This window comes from Podarcis tiliguerta (assembly GCF_965153285.1).
Source record: "Podarcis tiliguerta genome assembly, chromosome: 5".
NCBI classification, from domain to species: domain Eukaryota; kingdom Metazoa; phylum Chordata; class Lepidosauria; order Squamata; family Lacertidae; genus Podarcis; species Podarcis tiliguerta.
This window is the reverse complement of record NC_139538.1, coordinates 63,889,698-63,913,962: the sequence shown is the minus strand read 5'-3', so window position 1 is coordinate 63,913,962 and position 24,265 is coordinate 63,889,698. Positions and strand designations below refer to the sequence as shown.

At 43.4% G+C, this 24,265-nt stretch overlaps 1 long non-coding RNA gene across 1 annotated transcript in view; it reads left to right on the top strand.

Annotated features, from left to right (window-relative positions):
• Positions 1-23,797, top strand: part of LOC310679048 — a 41,127-nt gene extending 17,330 nt beyond the window's left edge. Inside the window, exons 2-3 of the long non-coding RNA XR_014512094.1 lie at positions 22,272-22,498; positions 23,215-23,797. This is a non-coding gene — a long non-coding RNA (uncharacterized lncRNA). The remainder of the gene's footprint in view (positions 1-22,271; positions 22,499-23,214) is intronic.
• Positions 23,798-24,265: the final 468 nt, after the last annotated feature.

Below are 24,265 nucleotides of genomic sequence, written 5' to 3'. Positions count from 1 at the left end.
GTGAAGACATAGGATAAACATGAAGGCCAACAAGTGGGCGTACTAATCAAAGTGGAAAAGGGATCGGGATGAGAAATGGTAGGGGCTTACACACTTCAATTCTCTGAGCAGTGAAAACACCAGGGGTCCAGTGGGTGCTCAGGGTTTTGTTTCCCTTTGAAATAAGGTTGTGAAAAGTTTTTGGCATTTTATGATACAGGATTGATTTACACACAAATATAGGCAGGTTTCACAACATTAACCCCCCAACATGTACTGTTGCTCCATCAAATTTCTAGGGGAAATGCTAGCCCTGTCATATTGCTTACAGAGAGCAGCTCAGCTGTCTCTCTCCTTTCCTCTGCCTCAACTCAGTCTACCCCCCAAACAAGTGAAGGTTGCTTGCTTTGATCTTTCTCACAGGTATATCTCCTCTCCCTAGGACAGTGGGAAGGAGTTTTCTCCTTGTACCACCTATTTTGTATTCAGCTATTTTCTGGCTCTCTATAGTCTTTTGCAGGCCTTGAGAGGTATTGTCTTAGAGATACCCACACTGAAATCAGAGAGTTGGAAAGGATCCCAAGGTATCGCCTAGAACAATCTTTTATGAACAGATATATACAACAAAGGGTGAATTTTTGACATGCTCTGAAGCAAGAGGACTTGGCAATGATCTGGTTGTTGGATGAAAGGAAGGAGAAGGAACTGAAGAATCTGAGAAAGATGAAATCTCTAATGGTGTGAGGAAGAATATTTACAGACCTAAGAAGAAGGCTGCAATCTGATGCACATCTACTTGGGTATAAGCCCCACTGAAATCCCCTAAACAGGAGTAGAGATTTCTACTGGAGAGCTCCCAGCACCTCACAAACTCACAAACCACTCTTGGGGACAAAGCCACGACAAATAAAACATGTATACTGTTTGAAGTTTTTGAGGGGCCAAGGATCTCCTAAGCTTCTGGGTGCCAGATCTTCCTCATAATTCCTGGATTTAGTAAAAGTAGAATTAATCAAGCACTGAAATCCCGGGGCACTGTTTATGCTAATGAGCAGGCCAGCCTGGTAGAGCTTGCTGAACATGGATTGTTAGGAGGGCAAAAGAAGATGATGGTCAGTCATTAACCCATCAGTGAAAGCCATCAAGAAAGCAAGAGACTCTCGGACACAGAGCAGGGAGACCCTGTCCTGAGACCTGGGTAATTAGCAAAAGATAATACCAGAGTTGGGAGAGGGAAGTTTCCAGAACTGCAGTGGGTGATAAAGTAAACAAACAGGAAAAAAGAGCCCCTTTTGCAAGCTGGTGGGAGGTGGGCAGAGCACAAGGCAATCAGTCAGTTTTATGCTTCAGGGAGGGTCAGACATGATGTTTGGGGCCTCTTGGAATCTGAGGCTGCAGCAACAGGAGGAACAGGACCCTCTAGGGATGTGAATGCTCTGCACTCTCTCCATCTTGTTGTATATATGTGTAAATAAACCATATATCATAAAGAGACCAAAGTCTCTGCTGGACCCCTGGAATCTTGCACTGCTGTGGAAATAGGGGTGGCATGTAACAATACAATTAATGCCGCTTTGTAGTGCAGCTACAAATGAGCAATTTGGGTTCAGAGGAAAAGTTCAAAGCCCCACATAACCCCACACATCAAAGCTTATGTGGGAACCCGATCATTCATTACTTACGTTCAGATCCCCAAACTATTCATTCTGGAATAGCCCCACTGAGATCCAGCCTGTTTCTTTCTCCTGCCCCCCTACATTCCCTGCTTCTTTTGTTGAAAATATCTCTCACAAATGCAGCATTTGACTTCATTATGTCAAACTCGCTTTAATTTGGCCAGGGTGTAGGAGGCTGTAATGGTGGTTTTGGAAGGGCCAGGGGCGTTTTCCTTGCCATCTGTTATTTTTAATCCACTTGTTTATTATTGTCAGGCTCATCTTTCTCCCCCTCTCCTTCTTTTTGCCACCACTTTTCTTCCTTATTTTTCTGTTCCCTCATGTATAAACTTTTTAAATAAAAAAAACCCCCCTCACACCATTAAAATGCGTTAATCTCTCACATTCTGAACTGAACACAAGCATCTGAAAGATTCACATCTTGTATCCAAAGCCATGCCCCCCCCCATACTTTTCTCCAAAGCCCCTTGGCTAAACCTATCCTTGCAAAACCCAGAAAAGTGAAGAGGTTCCGTCAGAGCAAACTGCCTCTCGTGAGTTTGCAGAGCACTGTTCACATGCGGTTGTAGAAAAGTCATGTGACTGTGCAAAAGGAATTTACACTTTAACCTTCAGATTTCTAGCTGGCATGTTTCGCCCTGACTCGTAAGGCACAAGAGCGCTTTTGTTTACCATGAAATTTCATGGATCTGCTTTAGCCGAAAGAAGGATATCCCTATGTTTGGGAGGCTGCAGGAAAGGCCAAATTCTATGTATAAAAGTCTACTCCAGTTGGGCTGTTGGGGGCTTTAGAAGCCATTCTCATGACTCCAGAGGGCCATGCATTTAAATGCGCCGGGGGGGGGGGGATCTCCTGCAGGTATTTCATCTTGATTTATTTCTATTATTATTATTAGTATTGCATTTATATCTCAACTTCCCACAAGGGCGTGCATATGATTCTCTCCCTGCACCCTCATCATCACAACCACCCTGTGAGGCAACTGGCTACCCAACAAGCTACATGCCCTATGCTCTAACCACTGCACCACACTGGCTCTCTGTTTTGATCTCTCTTATACATTTGAACTGGCATACAGCCTTTTACCTCAATGTGCATTGCTGCCCTTTCCCTTGCTGCTGTGCCTGGGCAACAGAAGACATTCTGGACCACATGGGAACAGGGCCTCCTTATGCAGAAGCCACCTTTCACTAACTCGGGTTACCACTCGCTTCTGAAACGAGCAGCTTTGGATGTGACTTCAGGCACAAGAAGGTGCAGTACATACCCTCCAACATTTCTCTGATAAAAATAGGGATGTCCTAAGGAAACACGGGATATTCTGGGATCAAATCAGAAACCAGGCTGGCTTCTGTAAATCTGGGATTGTCCCTGGAAAATGGGGGCACTTGGAGGGTCTTGGCAGTGATGCTGCAACTCCTGTACACATGAAGTAACATATTTGAATCTGCAGTCACAATTCTCTTAGTAGATAATTACATTGCACCCGCAATTCTGTAGTAATTACCAGTTTCACATATTTGTGTTACGCAATTAAAGTACTCTGTTTTGAACCAATCATTCCTGATAATTGATCATGCTGGCTGGGGCTGATGGGAGTTGTAGTCCAACAACACCCGAGGACCTAAGGTTAGAAAAAGCTGTTCTGGGCTATGAATAGATGAGTCCAACCAGATCTTACAGAGAATTCTGTAAGGAAGAACACCAGTCTGCATGTATCTGTGAGCAAAGACAGTACTCTACAATAAACCTCTTCAGACAACAACCACAGCTTTAGTCCTGGTTCTTATTCCTAGGAGTCTACCCACTCACCCCAGGCCTCTAAACAGCACAGCAGCAGGTCCTCTTTTTCAATTTCAGGTACGATCATGGGGTTCATCTCTCAGTTTACACATTGTGTCCTTAGCACCACCGTCCATTTGGGTGATACTAGCAGCCTTTGGGCTTATTGTCCAGTTGGCTTGCCTCTCACCAGTTTGGATCTTGGTTTACTCAGGGGCCTTTGTAACGATAGAAGTGTATCTGTCGATGTTTGACATTCCAGAGAGGAAAATTCCCATGACCTTGAGGTTGCTGCCATATATCAAACTCACCCCTCCCTGATCCATAACAGGATTATTGTAAGACTCACTAGGGTAATGGATATAAAACACTTCTACTATGTAAGTGCTATGTATTATTAGTATCTGTTGCCTCTGCACTTGTAAACTAAGCCATGAGCTCAATAAACAAGCTCTTTGGGCTGGAACACTCCTTGTACTTTTCCTTTACCACCACATTTTCTGTAGTTCTAATGAGCTCGCTCGCCATACTCAGTCAAATCCATCATTCTCGCATTTTCTTTTTCAAGGAGTGTAACACTGAGAAGTTCTACACATCACGTTTTGTGTGTGTATCGGTTTCATTATGGACTCGCTCTGCACTCTTTAGATTTCCTTTGCTTTCCAAACCGCACTCATCGTGAGCCAGTACTCGCCAATCCCTGCCAAGACTTTTGATGGTGTCGACTGTGACTAATGTATCTTCCTGCTGTTCCATGTAGTATCTTCCTCAAAGCATTTGCAACCTGCTTCTGATAGGTTATCAGTCTGCTGCATAGATAACCACTTGTAACATGGACATTTCATCTACCTTCCTGACCCCTCTCATCATTATACCTGTGCGTGAGTGTGTCTACCTATCTTTCTATCACGGCAACTCCAGAAATTCTGGATGGGGATGGTTGCAGATAAGGGGAGTGAAAGGTTAGCAGATGCGGGGAGTAAGGATTTGCTCTGTACATTAAATATACATATGCCGTGACTCGCACCTGGGAGGGCAAATTGGGTAATGGGAAATATTTGGGGGGTGGAGGGCTCAGTAACCCCTTGTTACTTCTTGGTGTTCCCCCACTGATCTAAGTGCTGTTGAAGCCAATAATTACCTGCAGGATATCTGCAGGGTTGCCACTGCTCATAGAAATGTACATGCTCAGACCAACACCTGAGACCTTACTGTACCTGTGGCCCACCTCCCCAGGCCACTTATCATAACACGGGCGGACAATAGTGAGATGTCCTTTTCAGCTGCTGCTTTCAATGGGGAGGTCCATTTTGACCTTTTCACTTCTTGCACTTTTCACATTAGGCAGGCACCTTCAAAATACTGTTATAGATGCTTGTGGAAAACCTCTAGGTTTTAGCAGGCCTATCCAGACACATTTGGTTTCATCTGCTTTTACACTTGTTGTAATGTTTTATTGTTTGGAAATATTTTTAAGATTCTTTCAAATTCTTCCTAAATATGTGCTTACTGCCCTACACTACTTTGGGAGGCAGGGCAATACAGTCTCAAGGGGACTTCCATACAAATTATTTTTCTACAGAGGAGTAAGAAAACATGAATAAGAAATCAATAATTGGGCCTTCTTGGGGACTACCCATCTCAGGGAATATATTTTTCATGTCATAATCTTTTCTTTTCTTTTTGGGAAAAAAATATCCAATTGTTTTGAAAAATATCCAATTGTTTGCTGTTTGCGTGCTGACATCCCCACTTTCCAGTAGACCTTGCACTAATAAAATACTATGTACTGAATGCTGTTGCCTCACATTCTTTCCATTCTTTCTTTTTCTTTCTTTTTGGGAGTGAGTCAGAGTGCAAAGATTCTTGGACAAGCTGAAAAGAAAGAGATCTGTCTAATTTCCATGGGCACACAGAGTACCCGCATCTGGACAAAGTTAGCAGCAGGCAGAAACTGCATGCAGCATTTAAATATCAGCACATGAAGTCTCCATTTCTTGACCATATGAGGCCTTTGTGTCAGACCAAATTTTTAAAAAGTTCAACTTATTATTAAAAGAGGCTCCTTGGCCACTAAAAGTCTAGTCACCCTCAGAGAGATTGATAAAAGAAAAAGAAGAAAAGGGTGGAATCCATTCACCTGGCAATTACAGTAGCTGGAGTTTTCGTTGTCGTTAAACTGACTTGTTCACATCTGGGCAATGAAGCTTTGTCCAGTATATTCCAGGCCAGGTCTCCAGAAAGCAAGGAATTATTTCTCCCATTTTTTGAGAGAGACTCTTTGGATCTGAGTGATTTATACAATTATGTTATTTTTGGAAGTCCCGTATGGGACCGTTGCAAAGGGAAATGTATCACGGATGATCTTCAAGTTTTTCCTTGACAGGTCTTAGACTTCACTTTATGCAGCTAGATCAATAACATCCACCATTAAGAACCAGAACTGTGAGAAAGTGCCAGGTCCAGATGGATCCCCTGCAGAGAGGGATGAAAGATGTGGTTAAATTGTTATTCCGTGCTGCTCCTCAACATATGTTGAAGCCCTGGCATGTAAGCTCTTCCCACCTACACTTTATGAGGTCTACATGCCAATGAATCACACTGAAGACCTCCCAGCCCTGCTTCTTACAGATCAATGCCCCTCTAGAAAAAGAAGCTAATGAAAAGAAAGGCCATCTTATCTCTGGATGTTTCAAAACGGAGCAAGGGATCTTTAGGAATGGCCAGATTTGTGTTTCTATCACCCCTCACGCCATTTTTAAACTGGGTGCACCATATGGAGATACACCAGGTGCCAAAGAGCTCGAGGAATACACAGGATGTCATTGCTTCTGGTGGGGGAGAATGCTAAGGTATGAGGCAAAAGCATTGCCGAAATGCCATTTCCCTACCACACAAAGACACCATTTGATTCCCTGGCAGGAAGTCCAGCAGTACCTTTAAGCAACTGGGAGGAGGAAACTCAGGGAAGCAGAGAAATGTGCAGGAGGGAGGGAGCTGAAGCAGGGTTTGTATGAATGGGGAGGATGGAGCTCTGAACCCAATTTCCCACCCAATAGAATACTTCCTGCAGCGAGGAGAATTACAGTGGTACCTCGGGTTACGAACTTAATTCGTTCTGGATGTCCATTCTTAACTGAAACCGTTCTTAACCTGAGGTACCCCTTCAGCTAATGGGCCTCCCGCTGCCACTGTGCCCCCAGTGCGCGATTTCTGTTCTCATCCTGGGGCAAAGTTATTAATCCGAGGTACTACTTCCGGGTTAGCAGAGTCTGTAACCTGGAGTGTTTGTAACCCGAGGTACCGCTGTATCTCCTAGCAGTTGAACGGTAAGGGGAATTGTCTGTGGCAGCCAATCCATTCTTCCAAGTCAAATCCCCCCCATAAGAGACTTCTCAGAGCCCCTACAACTAGGAACTTCAGGTTTGAGTAGAGAAGGTATAGGACCAACCCAGATTGGTTTTTCTTTTCTTTTCCCGGGAGTGCAGCAGCATTGGCACAATCGTAGCACATTAGTGGTAAATTTATGCTGGACTGGCCACACCTCATTCCACTTTGAGTTGTCCTGTTATGCTTCCCCAGTGTTACTGCTTTATTGCCATCTGGAGGGGCACTCTTGCACTAAAACAGGGATATCTGTAGTGTACAAAGCTACAGGATTTCAGCAGGAGGTTATAGGACGTGCACCGACTGGAAACGAAGCAGCATCTCTGATACTTTTGCGCATACACAGAGTTTTGAAAGTGGAATCCCATATGACTGCCTGATTCTATGAAAGCACAAATAATAATGAATGCACCATAAAGATGACATCTGGGGCATGGTGGAGGACTGTATTGATTTATTCTTGGAGCTGGTATCACTGAGCCATGAGCTTGGCTTGGAGGGTGGAGTGGAAGGTTGGAAGTATGGGAAATGCCTTCCTCTTTGCCAACCAGTAGCATTTTGGCAGCTGCTTAACGCTTGCTACCATCATTGCCGAGAAGCATATTCCAGTTCCCCCACCCACCCAAGTAGTCACATGGGGATTTAACCAATGGTTTTTATTAATTGGCGCCTACTTTGCACCAGCAGAAATAAACTCAGGAAAAGCATTTGTATACATACACCAGGTCTTTTTTTTTTTAAGTGAAAAGAGTCAAAGTACGATTTGAGTAAACTCTCAAAGTGAAAGCCTATAGTCTTTGCTCCCATTAACTTCCATTTATGCAGCCGATTATCCTGTTTATAATAATGTATAAATAAAAAACCTCTTTGATTGCATTTCACTTTTCAAGCAGTATCAGAGGCAGGGATAGGCTTGAAAAGAGCCTAGTCCAGGTGGTTGAAAAGTTTTGTTTTGTTGCTTTAGTGGTTAAAACACATGCACACCCCAGCTCTTCACCAATGGATTAATAACTCCCGAGACCTGCTTTGCAGAAGAAAACTTCCTTAACCATCATTATTAGGATGTTAACATTTTGGATCAGCTTATGCAAGACATTTTTAACAGAGTTGGAGAGGAAGTTTATGTTAGATGTTTATAGTGGAGGCATACTATTAAGGACACCCAGTCATTAATGTTATTACTTAGGCACTGACATAGGGGTTCAGTGCCTTGATTGGTTTTCTAGCCTGATAGAAGATGACAAAATGGCTGCTATCCTTCACCAAATCCATGGCAGTCCAGGATCCTGGGCATAGCGGTCAAGTGTCCCTTATTTGAAGGGACAGTCCCTTATTCCAGCGCCATGTCCCGCTGCTGTCCCTTATTGATGGATGTCCCTTAAATGATGTCCCTTAAATTTCAAAGGAAGCAGCTCCTCTCCCTCCTTCCCTGCCGGCCAGGGAGGAGAGAGGTGCCAACTGTGTTGCTTGGCTGTGTTGCTCACCCAATAAGAAGTCTAATAACGACTGGGGGGTGGAGCTTGCATGCCTTGTGTGTGGCTAGTTAATGCAAGCTGAGTGGTTTTTTGAATGCTGGACGCCATTTTGTTGCACGTGCTGCTGCAAACTTTGCAGTGCAAAGCCAGGCCGGGGAGCCATCTTAAGTTGAGGCTGCATAGCCCTTGTGGTGCATGTGATTCAGATTCTACTCAGTTGAACCTCTGGTTACAAAGTTGGTTGGACAGTGTTCTCGAGCTACCAGCATGAGTTTGACCAGACTGCAGGAGGACAGGAAGACTGGAGTGCCTGGAACAGGTGAGGCTGCAGGTTCCTTATTTTGGCTGCTGGTCCCTTATTTTCAAGGCTGCTGGTCCCTTATTTTCAAGGCTGCTGGTCCCTTATTTTCAAATCTGTAAGTTGACAGCTATGATCCTGGGAAGGTCTTATTCAGTCTGCAGTCTCCATCTTGGAACTGAGTCTACAAGTTGACTTTGTGGCTACAACATTATGTTTCCTACCTTGAACTCCCCACCCCCCAATTTAATTAAATAAGAGTAATAAAGGGCTGGTTCTCTTCTGGAAAACCCACTGGAACTCCCAGTCCTCTTATAGATGGCTTCTTGAGCAAGGCTTCCCCTTCAGAGCAGGACTGCAGAGCTGCTTCTTAGCATTTGGGACACTTTACCATAAGCACTCGTGTAGGAGGCAAGGCAGAGAGTCCTCAAATGCATCCAGTCTTGTGAGATCCTAATCCGCTTCTCTGACTTTATCAGAACATTTTCTTGAGAGATACTTAACCTTTCTAAGAAACAGATCATAAAACGTCTGGTAAGTCTTGCTCAACTCTGCCTCTTTAAAATAGCCGTGGTACAAATCATAGCCTATAAAGAACACAGGAGATAAGAAGTGAACTGCAGAGGCTTCCAAGAAACTCAGCTGGTGAGATGTGAAAACACGAAGGGAGAATAGCTAAAGCAAGGGAATGAAAGATGTGTGTATTCAGAACAACCTTATTTTACCCTTTCGACCGTGCATTTAGTGCATGTCATGTTGGGACAGTGTCCGTTACCATTTGTGGAGCAGATTTGAGGTAGGATTAGCAGTACCCAGGAAGTGATTTGTAGAGCAGACTAATGAACATACAAGGAAAGAAGGGAGCCAAAGGAAGAAGGGGAAGCAGAGGGGAGAAAGAAACATCTTTGGCGTGATGTTCAGTATTGTTGCAGACCAGACTCAGGACATTAACATACAGCATCAAAATTGATTAGAATGCTGGGCTTAGGAGCCAATCAGGGCCTAGGTGAGCCCATAAAGGAAAGGGACACATAAAGAAAAGGTTGCAGTGCACCAGAATTTCTCCAATGGCCATTTGGAAGAGCAATGCAACCTCCATCCTTTATGCTGGCCTGTGGGAGGTAGGGTAGGGTAGTGGGGTCTCTTCACCCAACTGTGCTGGGCTCCACTGGCCTCCAGCTGGCTGCCAGCTATGATGTGATGTTTCCAGAAATGTTTCCAGCAGATCTTGACTGGTGGCATCCAGTAGAAAGCCCCACCACCACCACCAAAAAAACCCAGGCTTTCTGGGGCCAGGGAGGAGAAATGATTGAGCTGCCGTAGTTCTCACCGGATCCCAAATTTGCCCCACTGTCATCTATTCGGGCCTGATCACTGCACCAGCTCCAGTCTGGCACAAAGAGCTGCCTGTTCCCAACTTTTGTCCCAGTTGCCATGTGTGACGGGCCAGTGGCCTTGCCGCTTTGTAAAATCCCACCAAGCCGGTATGATAAATTAGGATTGCTCCCTCAAGCTCTACCACCATGAACCTACTTTCTCTGTATAAGCTTGCACCTGTCATTTTATTCTTTGGATAAAAAAATGGTCTTAAGCTGTCTCAATGGGAGCGGCTGGGACTGGTGGAAGCTAGAGCACTGTGTGCAACACATAGCCTGGCTGTGGTATCTAAGTAAGCCGCCTGCTCTCTGATGCTGTTGAAGATGCTTCACTAGTAGCAGTGGTGAAGTAAAACTGCTTGCCTGTCTAGTTGGCTTCTGTATGTAGAAATGGGAGGGGGCACCATGTTTGCTCTTCCTCTCCCTCACATGGCAAAATGCTTTCAGATGGCCACGGAGACCTAAGGTGCTGTGAGCTATTCAAGGAATTCAAAGTGTGAGAAACAAATAAATGAAGTTGATTTTACACATTATTTATCATTTCATTTATGCATCTCTTCCTATGAAGCACCTCAATGCAATTTTTGAACACACTTAACGCGTACAGAAAAACACTTAAAGCAATTACGTGCACACACATAGAAAACAAATCCAGCACATATCCTGCTTGGGACACAAAAAATAAAATAAAATATTGTTTTAGAAGACTTGTTGGAAGAGGTAAGTCTTCAGCAAATGCCAGAAAAAAATACAACAGACATGGGGCTTGTCTGATATGTAATGGGGAAGAGTTCAAAAGGGTTAGGTAATGCCACACTCAAGACCCAATTCTGAGATTGTGTGGGACGGACCTCTCGAGAAGGTGGAATCTGCAGGGCACAGAGATTTGTTTCATATTTAAGGGATAAGATAATACCATGTGGAACAAGTATAAGTTCAGCTCCTGAGCCACAATGTGAATGGAAGTCCTTAAAGTACAGTAATAATTCCACAAACACCCAGTAGAACAAGAGTTGAGAACTTCAGTTACACCCAGAGAAAGAATCTTCTGGTTCCTGCCTGGGCACAACTAACAACCACACTAACAAACAGGCTTGAAACTTAAACTGAACTAAAGCAATTGCTTTGCCCTAAGGGGCCGTGTCAAAATTCCAAACAGTACAGTTAAGGAATATCCCCAAATTCCAAATGCCAACAACAGATATTCCTCATGTTGTGATGCAAGCAATCCCTGAATGGTCTTTTCCAAGTGGTGGTGTTTATCCAGAGATGAATACTACAGGCTGCAGCCATTTGGCACAAGGTGCTCTCATTGACATGGGCTACTCTGAAAATCTGTGTCCAAAACAAGTTTATGAGTAAAATGCTCAAGCTGCTGCCAGATCCTTTGTAGCGTCAGCTGTTTGAAATATTGGGAAGGTGATGATGCCTTGCTTTATATGGTCCTATCCGCACTGTGCAATAGGAATACTGTATTGTAAGCAAATGCTCCGTTATCACTTAATGGTGCCTACAGATAAAATTATTTTAGTTGATTAATTGCCTGCCTTTTATTTCAGAGAATTGTTTCAAATCACATTTAAATAAATCACTGTACTATACAAATCTCAATATAGGTGATTTTTATGTAGAGTAAAGAAAGTATGAGATCCTAAGCCTCATTTATTAGAGGGAAAGGCAATCTTTAGTTTAAAATTTGACCTCACCAAATAAATAACAGCACAATCCTTTGCATGTTTATTTAGAAATAAGTTCCAGTGTATTCAGTGAGGTTGACTCCTAGGTAAGCATGATTAATCCAGCTTTACTTAATTATCTACCAATTCCAATTGATTAACATTTGGGATTTCAAACCCTCTTTATTAAACATTAACTGGGATGTAGAAGAACACAGTTTCTTTTACAAAGGAGGTATACATAGGAGGCAGATAGGAACCATCTCTACTGTTAGAGAGCTTTGTTTTTCAACAAGCCTTTAAACGGATTTCCCCTACCCCCCCATACAGTATTTGTATTGGATTTGAAATTGTTGGTGATTTTATTGTTAATTGCTTCAAGATGCTTTCATGGGAAACAATGTGTGCTTGTGTGCACACACGCGCGCGCATACACACACACACACACACACACACACACACACACATATACTGAAATCAAGCAACTCCCACAGGCTCAATAAAATATTTCACCAGATCTTTAACATTTTCATGAGAGGCCCTTCTCTACTTCCAGATATGGGGAGACATTTGTAATGTTATGAAACAAAAAGGGCCTCCTTTGTGGTGGCACCCCACTGTTTCTGAACTCCTTTCCCCTCTGTTGGCACTCGTTCTTTTTCCAGGTCGAGATACATTTATCTGCTCAGGTCTTTGAGGACTGTTAACCTATGGAAACTGGTGCAATTGTGTAGTGTTGTGGAAATGTTAGAGATTGTTTAATAAATGTTGTGTCAATGATGCTGTCACAGCCAGACCCTGAGTGAGCTTCCTGGCAACCCAGAAACCAATCAGGGCTGGGTGTAGTGTCATCCAATCAGAAGCTGGTAGGGAGTTAGTTCTTCTATCAAGTAGGGCTTATCGATCAGTGAGTGTTTTCCAAGTTAGGGCTGATGGGGATCAGTTTTGAACCTGGTTAGGGCTGAGTTAGGGCTTTGCTAGACTGGGCAACCCAGATTGTTTCTCTCAGGGGAAAGTAAAGACCCTAGAAGTGGCTGGGGGGTATTCTAATCGTGGTGTAAGACCAATAGCCATTATATGAGGAATTTGTCTAATTAGAGACAGGTTTCAAGTGTGAATTTTAAGAAAGTTATTAGCTATCTCTGTAAAGAGTGTTTGCTTGAAATGAAGTGTTGGAGTGTAAATAAGTGAAGTTGTTCTAGTTCTAGTTCTAGTTCTAGTTCTAGTTCTAGTTCTAGTTCCAAAAGTGCCAAAGCATAGCCTCTGAGTCAAGGATAAGTCGTCACAAGTTTCCCTTTCACACAATTGCCATACCTTGCTGCTGATTATCAAGAAATGCTACCACATACAGTTAATAACAGACTTCTCAAGTGTTCTGACAGGGAGAGTCCAATTTTTAAAAACCACACAAAAATCTATTACCTCACTCCCATCTGCGGATGCCGCAGAAGCTCCTGTCTGTTGTAACTGAGTTTTTTGTTTTATGTTGTGATTTCACGCTGTTAAGCCCATCCTGGGTTTGACAGCAATGAAGGGTAGGCTAGAAATTTATTAAATAACAAATAAATAAACACATAACAGCCATGTTAGAGCTATAGAGCAAAAGCAAGACCTCTTAATAATAGGAATGCAACATAACCACATGAATACACACTGGCAACAGAAATGTAGTTATAAAATGCCATTAAACAGGAGGCATGAAAGAAAGTCAAATGCAAATTAATTCCAGGCAGTCAAAACATTATTATATAACTTCATCCCAATAAGGTCTTGAGAATCCAAATGTGGAATGCATTATATCAAGAAAGGAAATACTCCAAATATAACTCCAAGAGCACTATCTAGCCAAAATTAGGCATTTTTAAAGTCCCATTGACTTTGGTGAGAGACTTAAGCATTGAACACAGTTGACATTTGATTGGCTTGTGGGGCAGATATGCCAGGATCACCCTCAGCATCAGGCACAGAAACACGTGCCCATATCAGGCACATAAAACAACAAGAAGAAATCCAGCAGGTGTCAAATACTAGCAAGTCATAGCTGAACATAATCCTTAAAACTTTCAGATGGCTGGTGACTTCTGACTCACACAAAATTAGTCAATTTTATCATCTCTACAATTTGCCAAATTCTTTTAAAGCAATCATAAAAATGATGGTATCATTTTACTTCTCTCTAGCTAGCTGAACTTGCCGTTCTGGTTGCACAACATAGTTCAGATCATGTCATTCCAGGACAGTAACCTGGTTGAGTAGAAACCAGCCAAAATTCTGTTTTTCATATGTATGTATTCTTGTTGATGTCTTCCCACCCCTAATTTCCCATTTATAAAATCATATTTCATGCTATATTGAAGTTTTCCATTTCTGACAGAAGCTCTTTCAAATACTTTTCAGGATGACACAAAAATTGCAGGTGACCCTGTGGTCCATTTAAGAAAAACAATAGCAATCTAAATGTGATGGAGGGTAATACCTTGATTATGACTATTCAAATATCTCAAATTAGCGAGCAAGCTCTTGGTATGTTTTCACCCAGCATGATTTAGTTAAGTTTGCATAACTCCTCTTGCATTCTAGCTTGAGATTGTTACAATTGTCCAAGAGGCTGATTCTGAAAAAGCTAGAAAGACAAAACAGGCTGAGATATGGATCGTTGGTCTCATGGGGGAGGAATTTGTTCACATTTAAATGCAAATGTATCTATTGTGCACATCCTGAAACCATATATGAACCAAAACATAGCTAGTCTCTCAAATCCACATTTTCCCCAATTTTGCACCAAAAATAAAAAAGTGTACAAAAAGTATGTTACAGAAAGGTCTGTACAAATATGCCCGTGTTAGTGAAAACAGCATGCAAAAATGCATTTTACTGGGGAAATTGCTTAAAAAATGTGTATATTAGAAGAAACGTACTCAAAAATACTTACACATTTTAATGCAAACTTTAAGAAAAGTTTTTAAACTGCCGAGGGCAAGCTGAACTTAAGGATGAAAAAGTTAGAAATGGAGAGGAACCAAAACTGACAATTTTTTTGTCAGGTCATAGCCCTTGCAGTCAATGAGATACTGATTTACATGAAACGGGAGAAACTAGCTATATCTGAAGATACTTGGCAGGGCTTTCTTGACCTCTTCAGGAATTAAGAGGGCGTGTTGGTCTTCTGCTTACACTGAGTGGCTAACTGAGAATATCAGACATTCCCTTCTCCCTTTTTTGGTGCTGTTACTATTATTTTATCATAATTATATTTCTCTCTTCCCTCTTGCTTCTCTTTCACTATTTGTTTGCTAATTTAGTCAGTTGTGCCTTTTGAGGCTTGAGCATTCTAGGGATAGGACTTTCAGAGGGTGGAAGAATACTTAAAGGTCTTTACCGGGATAGCCAACATGGTCTCCTCCAGACATTTTGAACTACAGCTTCCACCAACCTCTACTATTGGCCATGCTTGCTGAGGCTGATGGGAGTTGTAGTTCAAACATATGGAGGGCACCATGTTAGCTCTTCTCTAAAGAAGGCATGGGTGCACTTGGGGTGGGAAGAGTTGAAATTTCCATGTGGACCAAACACCTTTGGAATAGAAGTTATTTTATTGTACTGCCTCATTTCAGATAATAAAAAGGCCATAGTTGAAGGGAAGCTTCATGGGGAAAGATGTGGTCCTTAGATTTCCTGGCCCCAAGTTGTTTAACATCCAGCCTGAAGAAGCATTATGGGGAACTTCAAAACTTGCTCAGTACTTTAAGACATTTATTTGGCCCTGATAAATGTACTTTATTTATTCAGGTACCTTTGGATATGGACGTCATATGTTAACAAGTTTCTGCTAGTCCCAGGGAAATTATGCTTGGGCAGTGATGTTCAGTCAGATTGCGTGATACTTGAAATCCATATAGAAGCCAGGAGCTCTACTACTATCGGATTTGAAGTAGGTTGAATTATGCGTCTCCGCTAATTATCAACTGAAGCATCTTTATTTACATATTTTGCACACGTGGTCTGATTTCAACAAATCTTCCTTTTTAACATTTGTTTCTTGGAGGAAAATAAAAGTGGGTTTCCCTATGTTTGGTAAATAGGCCACATTTTAGTTAGCCCAATTATGTTAATCGCTTACGGGAAGCAATTCGTTTGAAGCTGTGGTTTGAAACTTGTAAGATTGCATTAGATAATATCAAATGCCCTTTAAAAAGCATGTGCCCTGCTTTGACTTGTAATCCTGAAGATGAGCAAGCAAACTCAACAGTGTGGGCATGAAATGCAAATAATAGGGTTGCTGCTTCCCTGCCAAAGGAGCTGGCTGGGAGTATGGTGCCTGCCAATCTGTGGCTCACAAACAACATGTAGCTTATGGTCCTTCTGATTCAACTTACACTCCCTTGACTTTGAATTTGAGCTGGTGCTCTTTGGAAATTGGTGCCAGTCCCATGGAGAAAGGACTAGTGGTTTTCTGAGTCTGCAAAGAGGCAAACTGGAAGAGGGCAATAGTTATTGTTTGTACTCAGATAGGAATGTGTGTTTGCTTTCTCAGTCCTAGGCAGTGCTTGGAAAGTTAATTTTAAAAAGGAAGTAGTTCCATTTCCAGTTCACCTTCTTCAAAAAGGAATTAGTTTCACTTTAATTCACCTCCTCCAAAAGGGAACTAGATAAATTCACAGTCTTGGTGCTTGGCAATCTTTGTCAGCCGTCAGAATTTTACAAATTGCCCTGCTAAAGTATAAAAAATACAGGAAGAAGAAGAAGATACCAACACACACAGTGTTAGGTGAATAATTGGGCCCCACAGTGGTTTAGGGGTATGTTGCTGAGTTTGGAATAAGAGGTATTGGTGGTGGCCAAATTTTCTTCCAGACTCCAGATACAGGCCACTAGTTATTTATTTGTGGTCTTTAAATCCCACCCTTTCCCTCCAAGGAGCTCAGGGTGGTGCATGTGGCTATCCCGTTCCATATTAAATCCCCACCACAACCCTGTGTGGGAGGTTAGGCTGAGCAGCAGTGACTGGGCCAAGACCCCCACTGAGCTCCATGGCCTTGTGGGGATTTGAACCCTGGTCTCCCAGGTCCTAGTCTGACACTCCAACCACTACACCATGATCTCTCCCTGCAACGGGTGGGTGGTTTGTGACCATTTGCTGCTGCTTGAACTCACTGGTGCACTGCCACTCTCTGCTCAGCTACAATTCCCACGCATGAAACAATAACAACAATAAAAAATTCCCACCCACATGGCATACAGGCACAGGCTTGCTGGCCTTGCCACCTACTGCTGATCAGTTGCCTCACCACCACATGTATCCTCCCTGCTGCTGCTGCTTCTGTGAGCTTCAAGTTGCTGCAGGCAGTAGATGCAATAGAATGCGCCTCCTTCAGGCATGGTGCTTATCTCGCCAATATCACTCCAAGTACTGGAGAACATTCCACCAACAGGGAGCCACTGCTGAAAAGGCCCATTTTCCCCATAGCTACCCTCTGCACTTCATTTGGAGGGACCATTCAGAGCAAGGCCTCCAAAGATCACCTAAGGACACAGTTAGAGATACATATGGGAAGAGGTGTTCCTTTGGATAGGAATGGCTACCTTATGGCACTCCAGATGTTGTTGAACTCCCATCTTCCCTGAATGTTGACTATGCTATCTGGGGCTGATGGGTGTTAGAAGAATAAGAGGGGATAACTGTTATTGTGGCTGGTTGCATCTCCAGTGACAATGATGGATCCACGAGCTGAAGACCCCCAGACCATGAACATGATTCTTTAAGGTGGGTGAACTAGATCCAACTGGCAGGTTGGATCTTTTTCTTGCCCTGCCCTAAATAGGTGAAGTTTGACAGATGGGTGGGGTCATCCACCTGTCAGTCACTGGTGTCACAATGACATGAGGTGACCTGTTTTTGGACATGTGGCCACTCAGCTGAAGCTGGTGGAGGAAGCAACTACCCCATCTGGGTGGAGGAGCCCCTCCTAACAGTGGCATTGTCTTATGTGGATTGAGCTTCAGTTTGCACTTCATGGCATCTAGGTACAAGATAAAAATTAAACAAATAGCCCCCCCCCAATTGAAAGAACTATTTAAACCATTTCTAGAGATTTACAGTGCTATGTCATAAATGGTTGGATCGCACCTTCGTCTAGTCCCGTGACCTCAGCCAGGCACTGGTCTAGCATTTTCTTCCACTTCACCAGAGCCAGATGAATAAGAGAAATAGAATTGCTTCCATGCCATCTGCATGCTGATGGCAAAGGGCTTCAAACCCCTGGAGAACCTCGCTCAGCAATTTCCAGTAGATATTGTACAGCATAGGGTAGAGCGTGCAACCCTACAGAATCCCAAAGCACAAATCCCACCTTCTCCTGACTATTCACAACAAAGAATAACAAGTCCACATTTTAAAGAGCTCTGTTATTCCTATTTTTAAAAATTCATTTAATAAAAAAAGCTTCTGTTAAACCTGAAAGACGTTCTCCTCTGCTTTGCATAAGCCCCCAGAATGACCCAGACCTTGCTTTCAAGTTGCCAGCATCACACTGAATTCTGACACCAGTTCCACCCAGTTGTGCAACAGCCCCCCTGTCTGTGTATGTGAAGTCAAAAGTGGCTTGGAAACATTCATGGGAAAGTCTATTGACTCTATATTTCAGAATAATGAATCCTTGGAGGCAACACCAAAAAAGAAGAAAGGAAAAAATCCCCAGCAGACTTCATGTCCTTGGCTACATGACTGCAAGCAAGCTGTAATAAAGCTAAACAAACAAACAATACTACATGGGATGATCCAAAGGCAGCGTTCTTGACTGAATGGCAGATTAGTAGTTGGCTTTTGGAACTCCTATTTGCGTTCTTATTGGATTAATTGCATTAGTGCTTCTTGAAATTCTTGCCTACCCAACCAATTACCCAGTTCGACAACTTTGCTCCCAAGGCTGGAACTAGATATTATGAGAGGCTTGTGGTGCTGATGCCAAAAGCAGCAGCCCTGCATCTCCTCCCTCTCTCCCACCATAAATAAACCTAATAAAAAAGATCTATGCATGACTCAATGTCATTGCACGGAGTTTCTTTGTTCCTGCAAGTGGCAGAGAATGGGTTGCTCACCAGTATCCTTTCAGCTGCCTTCTGGACCAGCTAAAGCTTCCAAGGATATTCTAAAAGTAGCCTAATGTAGAGCATGTGGCAACCAAGGCATGACCAAAGCTGACCTCAGGAATGGGTGCGGCAGGCTCACTAGCTTTAAGCACCCCTGACCCACAGCCACCACTGATCATGCGACTGTAAATCCGAGCCCAGTAGCAACACCCCCCACCCAATGGTGAAGCTGCTTCTTCATGGGGAGTTCTATGCCATTCAGAGCAGGTTACATTCCTACTCCAGGGTCCAAATGCTTTCTGACCAATGACGCTTATGTCTTGTCCTGAAGGATTAAGTTCGCCCATATCCAATCCATTACTGATTCCAAGCATTGATTCATAAGATTTGCAGCTTCCTTGATATTGTTTACTGTTTGCTTGTTTTGGCAATTGGTATATTGCTTAGCCACAGGAGATCAAACACAATAAAAACAAAAACAAGAGAAAACTATAAAATATGAATTCTGTTAAAAGGCCTTCTATATTATTATTACTTTTAATGTCTTCAGTTAAGTATCAGAAGTTCAGTTGAGAGGGGTCCTGTCTGACCTCAACTGGAAGGAAATTCCACAATTACAAAAGGAGAGAGATGTCCCTAATAAGAAGATGGAACACAGCACACCCCAAATCCCCAGATGATCTATCCCAGCAATTCCATGCAAATATTAAATAACATGGGGATGGGATTGAGCCCTGTGGGACACAAGAAGCCAATGGCCTTAGGCACTTGGGCCGGCCAGCCCATGAGGCAAGCTGAGGCAACCACCTTGGGTAGGAGGAACCACAGGGGTAGCAGATCCAGCCTCCAAGGAATGCGTCACCAGCAACAGCTGTGGCACTCTCCCTGGACGAAAGATTTGCTGCCTCCTCGGCAGCCCTCCCCCGAGTGCTGTCCCCACAATGGCCTCTCAGCAAATAGGGGATGCTGCTGATCTCCTCCCAACCCTAGGAAGGAAATGGCAGGGGATGCCTTCTGGGGTTCCCTGGGCTCTGTAATTTAGAGCACCTCCTTATTGGCTTTAGATTTCAGCTTCAACTGTCAGGTAATATTGAATTAAACCCTGATGTAGATCTTTGCTCATCCATTCTTCCCTGAGCAGGGAGGGCGCCATTTTGTGTTTTGCCTCAGGTATCAAAATGTCTTGGGCTGGCTCTGCTAGGGGGTGAGCAAGAAACCCACCCAACACTATATCCTGGAACCGACCCTCAAGAGAGGCCTGAAACTGTCAGAAAGCAGCTCCTTCTAACCCCATCCTTGTAAGATGGTCTGGAAAAATATCACAGTCAATGTTTTCTCTAATGCCCTTTACCCAACCAGGTGGGAGCCACCGGCTTGTGGTGGGATCCCATGCAGCTTTGGTAGTGTGTTTTTTCTTGATCGCAGGACAGAAACTCATTGAAGCATAGTGACGCTTACGCTACTTAATAGTGATGCTGTGAAGCTAAGCAAGAACCAGGAGTTATTTTGTTGTCAGACGAAGGACTCTGTGTGCATCTGTGTAGTCAGAACAGAATGTAAACTTCCAGCACCGCCACATGTTATGTATCATTTTGGGCAGTAATAGTATCTGAAATGAAGGAGCATGATAAAACACACACACACACATGGCTGGCCTTGGGAATGGTGATCTGTTCCATATGGTCACCACATATGAAAAGCTAAAAATAATACGGAAAACCTCACTGCTGACTCATCTGAATTATGCTCCATGAAGGATGGGAATCAGACAGAAGAGATAGCCTTGCTTGTGTAGCTCAGGGGGCAAAATGGGTGAAATGTTTGTTGTAAGCAGGTCCCTCCAACGAGGTCTAGTGAGTTGCCTCCTGACCCTCCTGACCAGCTGCAGGCAGACTCTTTAAGCTCCTGGCTGTGGATTTCCCCCAGCATTCTGAGTTACTTATGGTAGCCAACTGGGAGAATGGCTATGTAGGGAAAGTGACAAATCATGTTTGCTTTTTTCCAGCTAGCCTTTTAAATTGGGGGGTGTTTGTTTGCACAGCTTTAGTCTCCTGAGATCTCTGGGAAGAGGAAGTAAAGCTAAGAGATCATCTGCAGTAATGGGACAGGGGTAAGGGAGAAACAAAGAGATAATATTTTTCAGTGATAGCACACCAAAAAGAAATTTCTGACCTTTGAACAAGTTTTAGAAGCTGGGGGTGCTGGATTTCTTCCAGTAACACCCATGTTCTATAAACAGCTTCATCCAGAATTTTACTTTTTGAAGCAAAGCTAATTCAGAGAGATCAAATCCCACTTCCCTTTATGCCTCCTTCCAAAAGGGCTCTCATTAGGCTATAATATAATTTTCTGCTATTTGATTTTTTCAGCATCTGATTTTTTTAGGTGTCTCTTTTTGAAAGAAAACTAAGGCATCCCATTCTTGCCAAGGCATTGCACTCGTTCTGCACAGGTGACAATAAATATTTAAGGTGACACAAATGCAGCTTTATTTTTGGGGAGGAGGGGAGAGTCAATGCTGGTTTATTCTTCTCAGCAGACAGCTGAATGACAAAGCACACCTTCCCTTCTCCTTAATAACAAAATATCACATTGGTGAAATGACACGAACAAGTTGTGGGGTAAAGCAAAATGGTATCATCACATCCACATTCTGATGCCTGTTTCTTTGAAGAATTATGGTGTCTTGCTGTGGAACTCTGACCTTTTCCATTTGCAGACTGGCTAACACGGCTGTCCCTCTCCCACAAGGCTGACACAGCTAGAAATGCACCCAGAATAGAACAATCGTAACATTCTACTTGTTTTCTGTTAAGGGCCATATCAGCCATGGCTTTAGGTGGCTTGTGGAACCCGGGGCCTTGGTTTAATAGATTGTGGTGGGGTGATGCCTTCTATTTTTGTTGGTTGTCCTTGTTCATATCAAGGAAATATGACCAAGTATACATGTGGAAACAATCACTTTGCAGCTATCAGCTTGACCTTCCAAAACACCCCTCTTCCTGCTTTCTCTCTTTCTGAGAGGCCTTGTAAGACAAAGATATTTCAGTCCCAGAGGGGGCAGCAAGAAATGTTTGCTGTAGGTGGCTTCTGGACTAGATATAGGCTTGAAACTGATCCAAAAGAAGGATCCATAAATAGTAAAAAGAAGAAGTGTTTCTGTATTTGATGAAGCTGCTACTTCCAATATTTTTTGCTATTGGATATATATATATATATATATATATATATATGCAGGTTTTGGTGTCCTCGGGTGTCTTCCCGTGTAAAAGTTGGGGTGTCTAGGCGACGTTTCGACGAGGTCTCACTCGTCATCTTCAGGCTGGTGCTTTCGGCTTCTTGTTACTGGAACAGAGCAGGATCTCAGTGTTTGAGTTCCTATAAATACTGTTGAGGAGGTGTGGTGTATAGCCTCCAATGTTCTGGGCAGAGAGGAGGTTCCCAGGCTAGTGTGCCTTTTCTTCTTTTGTTCCTTAATTACTTGAGGGATATCTTGAGTGATTTCTTGAGTGATTTCCTGAATCCCACTTAGGTGGGTCATTAGGTGTGGATTAGTTGCTAAAGCCTTCGTGTCTTGAACTCTTGAACTTTGTGAAGAGTTTTTCTGAGAAGATGGCTGTACTGCACTTGGTTGTGCTCTGGCTTGGCTTCGTGTGTAGGGGCGAGCTGTGGTTTTGTGGCCTGTGCCAGCCAGATCTGTGTAGGGATTGCAGGGGGGTGCAGCATCCGGAGGTGCCACCCTGGTTTGGCTACTGGATGGTGTCTGTAATTTATCTGTGGAGAGGGTCTGGGTTTGGGTCTGGTGTGGTTGATTGGTGATGGCGTTCTGTGTGCCTCTGGATCTGGTGTCAGATTTTGTGGGGAGGGCTAATTTCCAGATGTCTGGCAAGCGGGATGTGTCGTCACGCTTGTTCATGTTGTGAGGGTGTTTCTCTATCTCGATGGCTTCCATGATTATTCTCTTGTGGTGATGTTCCATGTTAAAGAGCAATTTGGAATCTGCAAAATTAATTTCGTGTCCTGTTTCTTTCATGTGTTGGAAAAGAGAGGAAGTTTTTTCTTCTTTTTTGACGGCATTCTTGTGTTCTGCGATACGTGCATTTATTCGTCTGTTTGTTTGTCCAATGTACAAACAAACAGACGAATAAATGCACGTATCGCAGAACACAAGAATGCCGTCAAAAAAGAAGAAAAAACTTCCTCTCTTTTCCAACACATGAAAGAAACAGGACACGAAATTAATTTTGCAGATTCCAAATTGCTCTTTAACATGGAACATCACCACAAGAGAATAATCATGGAAGCCATCGAGATAGAGAAACACCCTCACAACATGAACAAGCGTGACGACACATCCCGCTTGCCAGACATCTGGAAATTAGCCCTCCCCACAAAATCTGACACCAGATCCAGAGGCACACAGAACGCCATCACCAATCAACCACACCAGACCCAAACCCAGACCCTCTCCACAGATAAATTACAGACACCATCCAGTAGCCAAACCAGGGTGGCACCTCCGGATGCTGCACCCCCCTGCAATCCCTACACAGATCTGGCTGGCACAGGCCACAAAACCACAGCTCGCCCCTACACACGAAGCCAAGCCAGAGCACAACCAAGTGCAGTACAGCCATCTTCTCAGAAAAACTCTTCACAAAGTTCAAGAGTTCAAGACACGAAGGCTTTAGCAACTAATCCACACCTAATGACCCACCTAAGTGGGATTCAGGAAATCACTCAAGAAATCACTCAAGATATCCCTCAAGTAATTAAGGAACAAAAGAAGAAAAGGCACACTAGCCTGGGAACCTCCTCTCTGCCCAGAACATTGGAGGCTATACACCACACCTCCTCAACAGTATTTATAGGAACTCAAACACTGAGATCCTGCTCTGTTCCAGTAACAAGAAGCCGAAAGCACCAGCCTGAAGATGACGAGTGAGACCTCGTCGAAACGTCGCCTAGACACCCCAACTTTTACACGGGAAGACACCCGAGGACACCAAAACCTGCATTCCTGTACCCGTGAAAATCTACGAAAGCATATATATATATATATATATGAGAGATACTCATTGGCAATCACTGCATCCAGACTTGTCTGCAGACCAACCATGCCTAATATCATACCATGTATATAGATATAAATGCATTATGCTGTGCTGCTAGGACATTTCTGAGACATTTCTGAGAGCCAAGTGTGGTGTAGTGGTTAGGAGCGGTAGTCTCGTAATCTGGGGAACCAGGTTCGCGTCTCTGCTCCTCCACATGCAGCTGCTGGGTGACCTTGGGCCAGTCACACTTTTCTGAAGTCTCTCAGCTCCACTCACCTCACAGAGTGTTTGTTGTGGGGGAGGAAGGGAAAGGAGAATGTTAGCCACTTTGAGACTCCTTAAAGGGAGTGAAAGGCGGGATATCAAATCCAAATTCTGCTTCTTCTTCTTCAGCCCTATGTTCTGCAGTGGCATATACTGGTGTCAGTGTTGGCCCACCTGAGGTCTTGTAGGAACATTTCTGATTTTG